This window comes from Grammomys surdaster, unplaced genomic scaffold (assembly GCF_004785775.1).
Source record: "Grammomys surdaster isolate TR1022 unplaced genomic scaffold, NIH_TR_1.0 271, whole genome shotgun sequence".
Lineage (NCBI taxonomy): Eukaryota > Metazoa > Chordata > Mammalia > Rodentia > Muridae > Grammomys > Grammomys surdaster.
Window position 1 is genome coordinate 7,985,626 of NW_021604712.1, and position 12,735 is coordinate 7,998,360.

At 42.5% G+C, this 12,735-nt stretch overlaps 1 protein-coding gene across 3 annotated transcripts in view; it reads left to right on the forward strand.

Moving 5' to 3' along the window:
* Positions 1 to 5,180: 5,180 nt before the first annotated feature.
* Mef2a (myocyte enhancer factor 2A) overlaps positions 5,181 to 12,735 on the forward strand; it is a 125,202-nt gene continuing 117,647 nt past the window's right edge. For all 3 annotated transcript variants that reach the window (XM_028776652.1, XM_028776650.1, XM_028776651.1), the window contains exon 1: positions 5,181 to 5,228. The gene's annotated coding sequence lies outside the window, so the exon portion shown is untranslated. The remainder of the gene's footprint in view (positions 5,229 to 12,735) is intronic.

Genomic DNA, 12,735 nt, shown 5'->3' on the forward strand with positions numbered 1-12,735 from the left:
CCCAAAACTAAAGTGTCAGCACACTTCCTCTCTCTGGATAGAGGATCTTTCTGTCTTTATCATAGCCCTTATTGACATACTTTATGTATCTTTTATGATGTGTCTTCAATACTACAAGCTCCATGAGAGCATGGGTCCTGTCTGTATTTTCAGGGCATAGGACAGGGTTTGGCATATATTAGGATCTTTGTAGAAGTCCATGGAATTTATTAATGAGCAATCAAACATAAAGCTGTCATTGAGGTAGGATGTGGTGCTCATCTCAGCACTTTACATAAGTCACTCAATCCTTAACATAACCTCAAGTAAGGATTTCTATCATTTTATACATGAGAAATTTGAGTTGAGAAGTGAGCAATTTACCCAACGTAACACACCTGGAAAAATTTGTTAGCAATGTGACATAAACAAAGGACTATTTGATTCCCATTTGATTCCAAATTTGCAGCTTTACTTTTTTGGCGACTCCCAAATTTGCCTCAAATCTCAACACCTTGCATTTTAACAGTTATAAATTCCTGCTAGACTGTGAGTTGTCGTTTGAGAATAATTTGCAAACGTGTCATACAGAGAATCGATCATTTTCTCTGGATGAGGGATCTTTGGGGACATCTAGACCCAGGATGGGTCTAAGTGGACATCCTAGTAGACACAGCAGAGGTTTGTCATGCTGGAATGCACTGTAAAAGAAATTACTGAGGTGGGACCGCAGGACATTGCCAGCCTTCAGGAGAAACATCCGTGAGAAGAGCAGAAAGGCAAAGCGCCGTGATGAGCATTTCATCTGCAGCAGCTGATGTGGGTGGGATGCTGAGGTGTGTATGTGAAACAGTCTCTCTTTGGAATGATACAGAAAGTGAAAAGATAATAAACTCAAGGTTTGGAATTACAATAATTGACATGTGAATCTATGACTGGCTATTGGAGAGCACTGCAAAATCTGAATAAACTCTGTACTGAAGAAAGAAAACTACGATATAACGACATGACAACATATAATAGGAATTGAAAGACTTATTTGAAGTATGATCGTGTGAAAACACCCAGCTGTCAAAGATTTGAGTTTTTGTGTTGTTCGAGTTTATTGAATCTTTATGTAGACTTTCACGTGGAAGAACGGAAACAGAGCCAAGGGAAGCTCTTTTATCCCCTTCTGTGAGAGCCTGCATTCATCCTTTTCATTATCAGTCATACGAGAATAAAAGCCCATGCAATATTAAAGTAAGAAAAGTGAAAACAGCACCTTTATGCTTGAAAAGGATGCATCAGGCGATGGTAGAAGTTACACGTGTGGATGTGTCAGGTTCTCAAGTTTAGGAATAAGTACATGCAGACATGAAGCCCCACTGCTTTGTGTTCGAAATGGAAGCATTTTTCCTATGTTTTTTCCTCTACTCAGAACACTGGTCACCCCAAAACAAATACTTACCAACATTTACTAGTGGTTTTAATATTGTTCAAGTTGAACAGAGACTTATAACTACTTTGTATTGTAAAAATACTCCACATAATCAGCATGTCAGTTCGCTTAACTCCAAAGATTATAACTTGGGAGTTTGTAATCTATATAAAATACTAAAACAATATCATGTTATTCCAAAATTATTTTATCTTACGATAATCTTAGACGGACAAAACCTTTCAAAACCGGCATAGTAATTCACTACATTATTCCTTGAACGTCGCCATTTTATTTGAAGTAAAGATGTGATTATCAAAACTAGGATGTTAATATTAATAAAAATGATCATATAAGTATGGGCTACAGACCATCGTTAAACTTCATCAGTTTCCCATCTATGTCTCCCTCGAATACAAGGACCCAGCCTAAGGTCTCTTTTGTATTTCACTGTCATTTTTCCTTGGTCTCCTCTGATCTGTTGGGACAGTTTTTCTCTCTTGCTCCCCAACACGGCAAACAGATCAAGCTTTTCACTTGCTTAATATCTATCTGTTGGTAGCTCCCCACTGGTGTCAATGTAAAAAGGCAAAAAGACAGCATGTTCAGATGCTCTGTTGCCTCAGTTCGAACACGTTTTGCTTTATGTACCACTACTTGTTGGCTCTGTATCTGGAGACTGAAACACGTCAACCGTGGATCCTCTCTTGTGACACACACGAGAAGCCCCCAAGGAGAACACTCTCAGCTGAAAGGCTCCTAAACTTATAACAAGGACTTATTTACTTGTACTCCACGCCAACTGTGAGTATGTGAAGTAAATCATAGCTTTTTTCTTTACGGGGTGCCCTCTCTAGAACGGAGGAGGCAGATAGACAGACGGACAGGCATAAAGAAAGGCCGTGCTTCTACTCATGCGCTAACTTAGAGAAGGACTGTACTACAAAATGGTGTCCAATCAGGGATGGACCAGGTAGAAAAGGTTTCCCCTTCAGATGGGGGAACAGGCTGATGTGCACAAAGCAGCTGTTGGCGGTTCTGAGTGGGGATGGTTAGGTAACGGGCAGGAAGAGGTTGCCCCGGTGATCAGGGAACCTGTTTCTTTTGTTCCTATACTAAGAGCTAAGGAGAAGGTTCCTTTGCATCCTATTAGTGTTTTAGACTCACTATGGGTGTGGCCTCCTCTAAAACGCCTTCCCTAATGACCTTCTTTCCTCAGTTGCTCCTTGACTGTACCATGTCACAGGAAGAAGTCCCTTTCAAGGTCACTGGGAAGCTGGATTGTGTTTCAAGCTGCATCATCGCTATAACCTGGCAGCCTCTTTGTAGAAAGTAGGGCTGTTCTTCACTCAGGTCCAGTGCCAGAGCAATGCTGAGCCCCTGCAGCCTGGTCACTGTGGCTTTAAGGAGGCAGACAGAGTGGGAGGACAAAGTGCTGCTCCTCAGTAGTTCCTCTGGAGTCAGCAGCACACAGACAGGCTGGGCATATGGTCCATGCCAAGCCGGGTGCTGGGAAGTTGCTGGATACTGGACTTCAGGTGCAGGTTTCTGAGATCTGAAGAGGCTTCAACACCTTCCCCAAATACTTAACTATAAGTAACAGTTAAGTGTGCTCTGGTAATATATTTTCCAACAGCTGTCTTCTCTTCCTTCCGCCCCTTTCCCCATCTTTTCCCCCTCTTATCACTCTTAATTCTTAGGCAATGACATTGTGATGCAGATGCTGAGAAAAAGGGTTCTTTCTAAAACTGTGCAGCCTTCCCTTGGCTACATTTATGGCCAAGTTCTCTGCCTGGCTTCTAGGATGACCAAAAGCCTTGGCATTAGGTGATGGGTGGGCAGTCTGGAGTTGAGTGTGACCCAGGAGTATTGCATACAGAGGGCAGGGATGGGGGAGCTATGAGAGGGTCAAGTGTCTTAAGAAACAATTCATCTTCCTTGTCCTTCTTTTTCCTCAGGGTGGAAAGCTGGTGAGGAGTCCTCACTGTCCTTTACCCTCAGTTTTGATGGAAATCATCAAATCAGCCATTCTCCTGGAGTAGAGCAGTTGAATACAGCTGGTGCAGCTCCTGGTGGGTTAAAACGCATTTCCACATTCCTTGCTGTTTTACACCAGATTTAGTGTTTTAAAATCCTCCCTGCACTCTGGGCACAGGCCTTTTTCTTTCAAAGGGCCTGACAGGCTAGAGGGGAAGATAACAGCTCCCTGTCAGCCCCCAACCCCCTCCTCCAAACTCCCCTAAACACTGAAGCGAGGCTCTGAGCAGAAGCTCTGGGCTTATTTTCCAGTGTCTGGTATCTGGTATCTCTGTACTGCCTTTGTGTCAGGCTCTCCCAAGCACATTGCCTTGTTGTCCTTGAGGGAGGAAGCCAGCAAGCCTCCAGCTTCCTTTGTAACTTCCCAGTTCCTCTGCACACAGCCTCTGCACATCTGCTCACCCACCCCAAAGACTTGTTTTAAAGTTCTAAACACAGGATTGAGTCTTTCATCTTCGAATGAAAACATATGTGTGGGTTTGTGTCCATTGCATGGGCACCTCTGGGTTCGGACACGAGCAACTATATTCTAAGGGCCTCTACAGAGGTAGCAACTTTTGGGGGTGAGGACCAGCAGAGACTCACCCTGGACAAAAATCAGTAACTTAACTAAACACAAGGGCTGCTTCAAGGACATCCTTTCCCCATTTAAAAAAAAAAAATCAGTTTGTCGAGCTGTTAGGAGTTCAAATCCTCATTGCCCTTCTCTGACGTTGTGTGGCCCTGCCTTGGTCAGAGTGGTTCTCAGTTTTCCTTTCTTATCTGTCAAGTGGGAACAGAAAGTGAGGTGAACTTTACTGGGATGTGAGGATTGAGTGAGACAGAGTTTACCTCAAAGCCATACTAGCTAGTATTAATAGCCCCAATAGGCAGGTTGCCTCATTCTCAAGGTGTTTTGCTTTCCAAGTCCCTGCTGGGATTGAGTGGCCAGGGTCAGCGTCCAACTGCTGGCCCAGCGGGTCCAGTGACCCAGCAGCTGTCCAGGCCTGGACACAGGTGTGGCCCTGACCACAGTGAGGGCGTGGCGAGCCGAGGTCTGGTCAGGCTCAGCGCGCACGAGGGCGGGGAGCTGGCCTCGATCCCGAGCACCGCACGGGCCGTCCCGCGGTGGAGGGCCTCGGTCGTGGTCGCGGACCAAGCGCGGGGACCGGTCACGCGCCGCGTCACCGCAGCCGTAGGCCCCGGCTGGTCCAGGAGGCGGCGGGGGTGCGACGCCGCCGGCCCGCCACGCCCAGGCCCTCATCAAGTGACCAGTATCCCTTCCAGGAGAACACGGTCCTTCAGAGGGAAGCGCGCTCCAGGCTGCAGCCCCGGCGCCAAGCCGCCGTCATCTCCTTCCTGTGCCGGGTGATCTGTCGCCTCACCCACCCGGAAAAACATAGTCCGCCCCTCCTGTCCTTGTGGAACAGCGCTAGCCGTTCAGAAGGCGCGGCTCTCTCTGTCTATTCCCTTGTCTTGCCCATGACAAACCCTTCAGGACCCACCGAGGGCAGAAATATACCCTAAAAGGAGAGCTCGAGAGAGAAGAAAGAGAGGAAGCGGAGAGGAAGGGAGAGGCGAGGCCGGCGGAGGGACACCAAGACGTCTTCGCTGTGCGCACGCGCGCCGCGAAGAACGAGTTCCGGTCTGGCCGAGGCCTGACTCCTAAAAATAGCCCCGGTGTGGGGATCCGTGCGCGGATGTCCCGGCGAGTCCCGGGCTGAAGGAGGCGGCTCCGGGCGGCGCGGAGTGCTGTGGCGGGCCGGGCCGGGGCTGCGGCGTGTGCGCGCCCGCCGGCTGTAGCGGAGACTCGGTGAGGGGCTGCGGGCTTCGGGGATGTGGCGGCGGCTGGGAAGGGGGTCGGGCCGCGCTGGTGGGGGGCGCAACCACGGAGAGGGTGGGCGGCGAGGCCGAGGAGGGGTGCCCGCGGAGCTCCGGGGACCGGGGCGAGGCTAGGCGCGGGGCGGCGGGGCCCTCGGGGAATCGGAGGGGCGCGGCCCCGTGCGGTGGGGGCGGGGTGCCCCGGGGCGAGCCCGGGGGGCTGCGGGCACGGCGGCGGGAGCCCGCGGGGGGCTGTCGTGAGCCGCCTCCCTGAGTGCGCCACCTCTGGGGGCCCCCCGCCGCGCCGCCCCGCTCCTCCCTGAAAGTTGACGGAGTTCCCAGGGGGCCGCGGAGCCACTGGGTCCGTTCCACCAGCGTTGCTAACCTCGGGGTCTCCCCTCTCGGTAGATTGCCAGTGCGGGGGGCGTCCGGCCCTGTGATCGCACTTAAAGTTCCCCCACTTCTGCTTCATGGGGAAGGTTGGTTCTCTGGGGCGGGAGGTAGAGGTCTGAAGTCTCCCCCGGAGATGTCGGTGGTAGGGTGTGTGTCAGGGGCTGGCCCGGGCGGTGGCCGGGTTCGAGCACCTGCGGGTGCGGGGAAAGGTCTTGGGAGTAGGGGTTGCACAAGTGACCCGCTCCTTGCTATCGGGTAGATCCTGCCGCTCAGGGGGCGCAGGGTGGGATGGAAACTTTGCTTTTGGGTTCGATGTCATCTGTTTTTGGACAGTTGAGGATTAAAGATCAGTGATATTGCAGACAAGTTTGGGAAAGGTGAGCATTTCTGAATTAGCATTTCCTCCTGGGAAAGTGTAACTATCAAATTCTTGCTCGCTCGGACCTTAAATAGGTCCCGGAGCTAAGAATCCTCTGTCATCATGATCCAGAAGAGAACCGAGTGTAGACTGAATACACCTTCGCGTTAACCTGTATGTTAGTTTACGGTGAAATTGGGATTCCAGAAATTGAAATGAGAAAGACCTGCTGCGATGTGTTGACAACTGTATACATATTTAAAAACTAATATTGTATAACAGTTTTCAAGTTTGTAGCGCAGCGCACTGTGTTTCTCTTATGTCTTTCTTTTAACATCTCTTATTGTATGACAGTGAGGTTCTCTAAAGCAGTAATTAGGTATATATTACACAAGAGTACTTTCCCTTTAAGAATCCAGCTGCGTTGTTTTGGCAACTGCTAAGTAGTCTAGTTGTCAGTTTTAAAATCTATGTTACCTTGGCAGTACTTGGACAGTCTGAGGAAAAGGTAAACAAAGTAGTGTTTTTTTTTTAACATACTAAAATGACATTTCTTTTCCTGTGAATTTAGGAAACGAGGATGGAGTAACTATTAATGCTATTATGACATTTGTATATACATTTTCGTCTTGTTTTTGTATATTTTTGGAGAGGACTGACGATTTTTTCTTGTAAATGGTAACTTTTAGGGAGACATGTTCCCTTAAAGATGATCTAAATTATAGTAAATGTAATATTATACAAATGGAATGTTTACTGGGACATATCTGTTGTGTAAGACAATAAAATTAGTATTTGTTATCAATTGATTGAGTTGGAATTACTTTTACTTTAATTCTTGTTGCAAAAGTTGAGAGGATAATGTTAAAATCTTGAAAGCACTTTGAAAAGCTAAAACTGGGCATTTGTATGCTTACAGACTATTTATTAATAATTCTTGTGGTAAGAAGGTTTCCAAAGATATTTATGTATTAAAACAGTCAGTGTTTGTGAAGAATGGTGACCTCTAAATTCAACTGTACTTACCCATTTCCTTCAATTCATACTGTTGCTACACATAAGATCACAGTCTTTCATGAAGGTAAAATTGCTCTTAACTCAACCTATACGATTTTAAATTGAAGAATTAGAGAATGATCAAAGAAAGGGATAGCTTTCTGAGGCTTAAAAACATTTGAATTATGCCATGAGAAAAAATAGTTTTTATGTTTTCACAGCAGGTAAACGACAAAGGGATTTTTTTGTTTTTCTTTATTTTGGTTTTGGTAAATGTAATTGGAAGTAAAGTTCTTTAAATGTTTCAAATGCTGATTCTGTTTTTTTTGTTTTTGTTTTTGTTTTTGTTTTTGTTTTTAACTACAGCTTTATATTTGAAAGTGAAGTTTGCTAGTGTAGTTAAATCTTAGTAGATTGTCTTCTGATTTAGGAGGAGTCCACAATCAGATTTGTTTTGGGGAAATAGCATGTTTGTCAGTCTGTTTGGAAAACCCTCACTTTTCCTCTTTCATCTTTTTGTCTTGTAAGAAGAGGCTTCCATTGTAATACTCAGTGATGAAATCATGGATATTCTGAGGCATTTAAATTTCAAACATTGTGTCTTATATCATACTCCCCCTTTAAAGATAAGCTCAAGGTTCATAGGAATGTTACAAAGTCTAGCGCTAAGCTTTTTAACACCGAAGGGGCAGCGAGAACACTGCTCTGCGTATTGAAAATGATCATATTGCCTTTCCCCAAGATTAAAAAGACTTGTAAATGTGGTCTTTATAAATTGAGACGTGATTTCTTTTCTGGTTTAAGTAGTTAAAGAAGAGTAAATAGGGAAATTGAATGAATTTTTAAGATAGATTATCTTATGAAAGGATTCTGATTTGCAAACCTTGAAGAAAGGCTATTTGATTTTTTTTTTGTCAGATCTTGATTTAGATGCTTCTTTACTACTGACAAAATGAAATGAAATAGCATCAATAAAATGGAAAAGAATTGTGCCACCTGTCCCATGGCAGTAGAATTTAAGTGAGATGAGTTCACTGCTTGAGCCTTGATGTGCAAGCAAGAGTGCATATTACCCTGTCTCCTCCTCCCTTCCTGCTTCCATGGACCTTCTTCTGTGACCATTGTGTGATAAGTGTGAGAGTGCTCTGTGACACAGAGACCTTGGTAGCGGAGAATGCTCATGTATATTTTGATAAACTGTCCCAGTGCCAGTGTCAGTTCACACTCAGATCATCCGTACAATGTTCACTGGACTAGTTTACTTTAGGTTTTTGATCTGCAATTGTGACTTGCTTCTAGTCTCACTCTCCCCTAATTTTGTTTTGAATTAGATTTGAATGTAAGTAATTTTCTAATTCTTCAGTGAATTAAGTCTTGTATTAGTTATGAGAGCTCTTTTCAAGATGTGGTCTTTAACATTTGAAGTCAGGAAAAAAGTATTTGTTCAACCTACCTGAGATAACTATACTTGAAATAGCTTTTCATTAGTAAGTAATCTATAATTTTTTTCATACTTCATTTGCCTGGTCTATGAAGCTAAATGATTTCATCTGTATTTATTTTATCTGTGTACCAATGATAAGTGCACCCTCTTCCAGTTTACTATAGTTAAATAGTGTAAGACCATTTGTTAATTAGAAAGTATTACATTACAGCATAGGATCTGTACTGGCATTAATTTAATAAATACTTTTAATTTTTATAGATTTTAGTAATATTTGTATTAACCAAACCTAATTGATAAATATCACATTTAATTTTAATGTGGGGTGTCTTAATAGTAACTGAAGGTAAAATCACAAGTATCTTAAGTTTAAAACATTAGGCTGTGTGGGGAATGGAATACTATTATTTATATAGTGTTGTATAATACTAGGTGATTTACTAACACTAGTTAACACTTGGTGGTGCAGAAACCAGAGGGCACTTTCTTTTTCTTTTTTTCCTTAAAATATGTATTCTTATTTTGCATATTTGCATACATGTTTGTATATGCATGCCCGATGACTGTGGCAGAGAGCACTTTCCTAACATAGGTGAAAATCAGACATCAATCAGTTTGCTAGAAAATACCAGGCAAGGCATATCTTTTCTTAAATGGATTGAACCCAGGGTCTCACTAATGTGAGTCAGGTGCTCTATACCACAGCCATATCCAGCCTTCAAAGCAAGCGCATCTTTTAATGGCTGTTTCCAATTAATGTTAGTTTTATTTTCTAAGAAGAAATACAGACTTTGTGGATTAAAAAAATTCCATAAATGTTTTATGCTTTGAGAAGTATTTTCAGTAATAGATGGTGCGTTTGTGTTGTATAAGCTGGTCCTTTCCCTTGTTGTGTTGTGACCAATATGCACTTTAGACTTGGATTTGTTTGAGATACGACTCTTTGAGCAAAAGAACTGCTTTCTGTTTGACCTGTTAAGATAACTTGTAATGTGGGATTGCTGAAAACAAGTTACTATGTCTGGCATTGTATAATGCTGTATTTGCCTGTCTCACCTTTGGTCCTTCAGGAGTTTATCTACTGTGTAAGATTAGAATGTATTTCTAAAATTCAGACCAATATGCCTGTTCTCTCTTTTTAAAAATTTATTTTATGTGTACTTTGGCTGCATCTGTATATCCGTATGTATCCTCAGAGGTTGAAGAGGGTAGGGTGTTGGATCCCCTAGAATTGGTGTTAAGGATGGCTGTAGGCCACCATGTGGATGCTGGGGATAGGAGCAGTTACTCTCGGCAACAGCAGTACATTTAACAGCAGAGCCATCTCTACACCCGTAGGCCAGTTGTTTAAAACCAAAACCAGAAACGTAAACTTTGAAGGCATGTGAAAGATCAGTAGAGGGGCTGTAAGGCAAGGTTAAGAGGTTGCCTTCTAAAATCAGACTGTTAAGTGAAAATAAGCAGTCTATTTAGTGTTCTTTGAGAAGTCCTCTGTACGTTTGAGGCTCCTTCATTATGTGAAGTACGAATCGTGACATCGACTCCATAGAGTTGTTGAGATGTGTGAGTACAGGAAAGTGACTGACTTTAGAGCATGCAGTCATTTACTCTGCACTGTTATTTTTCTGCTACTGTGCTGCAGTTGTTAGCCAATGGCTTACCTAATAAGATCCTTCCATTTCAGACTTTCCAGATATACCTCAGCCATTAACCTTTGGTTTCTCTGCCTTAGCCTAGACCAGCTGTGTGCTCTTCACTGAAATAGCCCTGTGTTTTCAAGGTGATGATTCCTGTTTTTTAACTTTCTAGCTTAGAATTCTCCTGAGCTTGCTGTCTACTTAGACATTCATTTAGAATTTTAAACATAATATAGCTGAAGTAGAGCCAAAATTTCCTCTCCATTATTACTTATTCCTTCCCCCTTCCTCCTCTTTCTTCCACCATATTGTATTTCTACTGGTCTTCCCTACCTTAGTGCATTACTTAATTCAAGCCAGAAATATAATATTCTTGTTTCATTCTCAAATCTAGTTCACCCACAAGTCCTGTTCTTCATGATTTATTTTCAGCACATCTTTTAGTCGCTATTGCTTCTTCATTCTGAGTTGCTGTCTTCTATGTAATTTACTCCAGTAGATTCCTGTCAGCTCTCCTGCCACCTTCACATCTGCTCCCTCAGTTTTGAAACAAACCTAGGCTGGTCTTGAACTTGCCATGTAGCAGAGGATGACTGATCCTCCAGCTTTCATCCAAGTGTTTGGAACTCAAGACAGAGTTTGGAGCAGGTACTGAAGTTGAAACCATGGAGGAATGTTGCTTACTGGCTTGCTGTTCATGGCTTACCCAGCCTGCTTTTTTTTTGCCCATAGAACAATCTGATGGAGGTATTTTCTCAATTGAAATTCTTTTCAGTGTCAAATTGACTCCCCCCCCAACCCCCCTTCAAAAAATATCCATCAAGGACATGTATACATGGATTGTTTCCTTTAAAACACTTTTTAATTTGTATAGCTTGATTTGTTCAGTTAGCTCTATATTTGTGATCTTTCTCCATTATCTGACTATGTATTCCACAAAGGCAGTTTGGCTTTGTCAGTCATTAACAGTACACTGCCTGCACTTGGAAGATATTGACTATTGGAATGAGTGTTTTTCTGTATCTTTGTTCATGTTTTTTTTTTTTCCCTCCAGTGATTGAAATGTTCCCTTGCTCATAGACTTACTGAACTACTTATCCTTTAAATACTAGCTCAAATGTTATCTTGTCTGCGATTCCAGTTTTAATCTCTCTTGATGAGTTTTCTCTCCTGTTCTTGTATGCTTTCCAAAGCCCTGGATACATAAATTATTTGCAGAATAAATCTCACTTTGGGATACTGTAACTGATGCTACTCTCTTCTGCTAGGTCAGGAACCAGGTCTCTTATGGTCTGTACCCACCATCCTATTGATGAATCCTAGTGAATTCTGAGGAAAGGTTGAAGTGAACTTTGGTTGGCCTAATCAACTGAAATAACCAGCAACCCATTTTCTCAACTCAGATTAAAAATTTTTTCTTTCTTGATCATAAACCCTAACATACATTTTCTGTAAGAATTAGCATATTTTCATCAGCATTATAAAGGAATTTGAGAGCTTATGGGGATTAGTGGCACTTCCTGGGAATCAGTTTGCTTTCTCATAGGGTGATGGTAGCTCTTCTATCTTAAGGCTGTATTTATTTCTGTTTTGAAGTAATAATCTTACTGTTCTTTACTAATAAACATTCTTCCTGCTCCCATTGCCTTCATTCTATCCAGCTAACTTCACATGCTGTTTCAGAAGGGCTCCTATTTAACACAGCGCTCAAGAGACAAACTGCAGTTCACCTGTATTGTTAAGGAAGGTCTGAAATGTGTGACCACGTCTAGGAACCTGCCAGCCATTTGGAACAGTGAAAATCCTTCCACATAATGAACAGTTGACTTAGAAGTGGGCTTTGGAAATTGGGTACTACTTTAGCATACTGTTTGTTTTGATACTGAAGACCTCTTGTTGATGCTGATAGATTTGATTTAATGACATTAATTATGAAAGGGAATGAAGAAGCTAGTAGTTAAGTTTTTTTTTTTTTTTTCAGATATGGCTTACTTTCCCAAATGTAAAATTTTAGTATTGACAGAAGACTTAAACAAATGATTTTGGAAAACATTCCAGCTTTGAGAATGTAAAAGAGTGACACAGTGACTGCCTGTCTACCTCTCACCTATGTTGATAAGCAGTCAACATTTGCCACATTTGCTTGGTCACTTTATTTTTTGTCACTCTTTGTGTTTGCAAAGTGACCACAGATTCTAGAAACATTATTACTTTATTTACAGTTCAAAGCTCCCTGATTACATCTTTTGGTGGATTCCAGGGAGTGCATGTTTGTTTGGTTAAGATCAGAAACAAAGCTAACACTTAATGTACAGGTACCTGTATAGTAATGCTAGAAATGTACATTGCTAACAAGGAAATCACATAATACACTGTTCTGTGATGTTAGGAACCTGCTGTGTCCTCCTTTTCCTCTTCTCTCTTTTTGCCCACCCCCTTTTTTCTTCCTTTTCTTTCCATTTTTTTTATTATTGAGTTGTTTGAGAGTAAGTTATGTACCTTGTGATCCTTTCCTCCTAAGTGCTTCATCTAGTGTCTCTTAATAACTGGAACACATTCTTCCATAACCACCATATGGTGGGTGTAAGAAATTTAATCTTGATATTATTATATGATACCATTCATATTGAAAATACTCTCCAGTTGTGCCATTAATATTTTTTAAGAACTT